Source organism: Apodemus sylvaticus, chromosome 9 (assembly GCF_947179515.1).
Source record: "Apodemus sylvaticus chromosome 9, mApoSyl1.1, whole genome shotgun sequence".
Lineage (NCBI taxonomy): Eukaryota > Metazoa > Chordata > Mammalia > Rodentia > Muridae > Apodemus > Apodemus sylvaticus.
Genome location: NC_067480.1, coordinates 18,535,061 through 18,539,439, shown reverse-complemented (window position 1 = coordinate 18,539,439; position 4,379 = coordinate 18,535,061).

Here is a 4,379-nt window from a genome sequence, read left to right as displayed (position 1 = left end):
AACAGTACATGTACAAATCCCAGAAATGAATAAAACAGATAACTTGTTAAGTGTATTTTTTAACCTGTGTGATTTTTGAAGTTGTATATTTTCTAAAATAGCTGTTAAGTTTTTATATTGGATTTAAGTAGAATCATAAAATAAGTTGCCAAATATCTCTCTGATTTTACAAAAAGATTTTGACAAGAGTATTCTTTTTCTGATTCTGCAGTTTAGTTATAGAAATGTCTCAAATTAATCATTTTATAGTAAAGAGGCACAGCCAATATTTGTTGATTTTTTGCATATATTTTATTTTGCAAGAAAATTTTAATTTCATATATAGAGTTACATAGTATTTTGTTGGCATACTATTTAATTTGTTGGTTAGTTGTCTAGCACTGGCATCCAACTATTAAATTTCATATTAAGCATTTTTATTTTTGAGATAAGATAAGCTGTGTAACCCAAGCTTGCCTTTTTAAAAAATTATAAACAACTATTCCAATATCTGACTAATATTTTGATTTGACTCTAATTTTGCTATTAGTCATATGAAACATTGCTGTTTTCTATGTCATGTAGGTTAAACAGAGAGTTTGCACTGATATATTTGTTACATTCATTTTGTGGTAGAGCGTTTGAGATAGAACTGTCATTGGTCTACATACCTATAAAGTCAGGCCTGACAGACTGAAGCAAGAAGATCATAATTTGAATACTGCCTGGGATGTATAAGAAGAACTTTACTAAAGCAATCATCAATCAATGACCCAAACAAGCAGCCAAACAGAATAACACTAACAAAGACGATTATTGCTCATAACTTAGTATCTGTTCCTTTACTCTCATAAATTTTATCTTTTCCTAAATATATTTTAAAGTCCAATTAGAATAAAGTTGTACATGTGTATATTCTTAATAGATATTTCATTATTACTGTGACTTTTTCTTTCATCTCATAATATCAGCCCCCTTTTAAAAGTTATTCATTTTATTTTAAGTGTGTGAGTATTTTCTCTTCAAGTATGTGTGTTCAGAAGACAAATGAGAGATTCAAATCTGGATCAGGACTGAAGCTGCAGATACTGTTTTCTTTTTCAGCCATCATGTAGATGCTAAGACTTGAGTCCTCATCCTCTGCAACAACAGCATGTGTTCTTCTCCACCGAGCATCCTTCAAGCCTCCCAAAGTACCTCTTCTAATATTCTCATAGCCTTTGATATATGAAGGCACACTTTGGAAGTAGTCAGTCGATTGAAAAATATTCTCCTTAAAAATTTTCATCTGTATTATCTGTTCTTTACATGTATCATAATTATTATTTTAAAAGTATTCTTTTATATTGCATAATATTTAGTAGTTGTATCCTTGAGCCAGAGTTCTACATTCCCCTCAGTGATGTGGTCTATGATAGGGATTTACAGTGCCAAGATTTCATAAATATGTTCTGATTCTACTTTCAAGTTGTCTTTGCTTGTATGTTTAAGAAGAATTAATTTCTACAGATTATTGTTGAGTCTTGATTTGTTAAAGTCAAATATTTCTTTTTGATCATACCATTGAGTAAATCTTACCTTAAGTATTTCCTTTTTCTTGCAGCTCATATGTTGTCTATTTTCTTTGAGAAGAAGACAAGACAGGATTAAACATAGAAAAGGTATTGGATGAAATGTCGGGGAGGAGCAATGGTATGCATCCTGCAGGAGTGGGAGAATCATCTGATGTTTATGTCTTACTGCTATGAATGTCAAGGAAGTTGTTCATAGGAATGGTAATCTGAACTTTTGTATAGTGTTTGAGTCAAACACATAGAAAGTTTTAAATCAAGTTGCCCATCAAAAAAGTTAAGTATTCAAGCAACAATCAGTAATGGATGGTAGCACCCCCCCCACACACATGAGGTATGACATAGGTGGAAACACAGAGTCAGAGAATAAAGTTGGTGCTTCCTGTCGACTATTTTTGCAACAGACATCTGTTAGGGGTTGGTCTGGTGCTGTGGATGCAAATGGTAAATTCTGATCCCCAAGATATGGTTGCTCCCAGAAAAATGAATGTTCATGCACACCAGTCTTTGTTGTGCAAACTTTACTCTGCAATGCATTTTAAAGCTACTGGCTAAGTTAAAGTGGCTATAGACAATCACTGAGGAGAATATAGGTATGTGGGGCTTTTATTACAGGACTCACCAGTGCAGGTAGAGACCTCAAGAAGAAGGAAAGAGAAGAAGGAGGGAGAAGGAGAAAGGAGTCAAAGAGAACAGGAGGTTTCCATTAGACATAATGGACCAGGAGCACAGGACCAAGTAAAGTGCCCCTGAGGGCAGTCTGATGGGGCAGAAATAAGCTGGGTGAGACCAAAAACAGCAAGGAATTGGGAGCATAGTTGGGGAATTAACAGTCTTCTTTATAGAAATATATATTATTCTATATATGCCCAATAATGGCACTACATCTGATTTTAAAAGTTCTTACAACTCTGCCTCTATTATTGGAGGTTTGCTTGGATTATACTAATAACTAATAGAATTATTAAATTAAAAATATAATTTACAGACACCTGAGTGGCATGTATCATGTCCTGACATTTGTGCCTTCCACAGAAACCTACTTTTTACCACATGTTCAGAGAAGTACCTCTTCTAATATTCTCATGGCCTTTGATATATGAAGGCACACTTTGGAAGTAGTCAGTTGATTGAAAAAATATTCTCCTTAAAATTTTCATCTGTAATATCTGTTCTTCACATGTATCATAATTATTATTTTAAAAGTATTCTTTTATATTGCATAATATTTAGTAGTTGTGTCCTTGAGCCAGAGTCCTACATTCTGTTGGGGTACATTCTCTTTGCTTATTATATAGCCAAATGTCAGCTCCAAATATTCATCTTGGCACCTTTTAATTTGGACAATCCTTAGTACCACTTATATTAGTTAACATTGTCTAAGAGTGAGAAAACAGAGAAAGATCAGACTTTAAAAATGTGTAGTGGAGAAAAAAAATTCCATGACAAAGATAGAAAGATAGAAACAGATAGGAGAGAAAGGAGAACCCTATAGGATAAAACAGGAAATACGGAAAGTGTAGAAATACGTGATTCAGGCAATGTTGTTCTGATATGTTTTCTTCAGTATCTAATGTGAAATCTTTGAGTGACAGTTGTCTGCTATGTCTTACTGTGAATGTCTAGTCATTTGCTGAAAGCAGCTTGTGAGAAGGAAGGCCTCAACATGGACTGGGCATTGGATTTTGCCCATAGCCTCCAGAACTGTCAATCTTCCATAGACCCTGAAGAAGGATATCTGATAGCTACTGCAGTAATATTTTTCTGTTTGTAATGCTTGTATTCAATTGTTTGATATTTATTTATAAATTTTACTCTTATTAATTTGGGACAGTAAGTTTGACACATTTATTACAGCTGGAAATTGTAGCCTGTCAGTGTTTGTAGTTTTACTTATTATTCTTCATGACCTTGAATATATATACCACGTCATGATTTTGACAAGTAAGAATGACAATGGAAATAATGGGGAATTGTGTGATTAATGTTGTGTACCATCATACCACACTACTCTTCTTTTTTAATTGAATTTTCTGATAAATACCTCATTCATCTAATCTTATCTTGATATTTTCCTGTAAGACAGCAGTAATAATGAGATGGTACGAAGTTTAACCCATCACAGAAGAGACAAGCACAAGAACGGTCTATTTCATCCCAAACCAGTGATAAAGCATAATGAAGTCTGGAGTGTCAGGACTTTATTTGGAATCTTTCTGTGTTTTGAATGTCCATGCACCTATTCAACAATACTCTGACCCTCATATGGCGAAAGTTTAATCTGGGATTATGATAAAAATGAGAGATGGCAGCCTCTGGAAGCAATGGTATCAGTGTCCTAAGGAAAACAGAAGCTGACTAACTTCTTCTACTGTGTGTGCCTCTGAGGTTATAGGAGAAGGAGGACCTGCATGAGACAGTGTGCCCTCACTAGATGTGATTTTTTTGCCAGTGTATTGATCTTGAAACCACCAAGCCTCAGAACTATCAGAAATAAATATTGGTTATTTATTCTATGCCTTATGCATGTCCCAAGATAATTATGAATGCATGAATGATATCAGTGAAAACATGTCACCTGATATGATCCTGAAAGAGAAAGGCTTGCTCCAGAATTATAAATGCTTACCAGTTTTTATTATAATATTTTTGTTTTGAGATTATAATAGAATAATATCATCTTTCCCCTTTACTTTCCTCCCTCTAATTCCACTTATGTTCTTTTTCAAATCCATAGCCAGCTTTTCTTTAATTTTTATATACATATTAAATATATCTGTAATACATACTATATGCATGTATTTATGCATATATGTGTGCATGTATGTA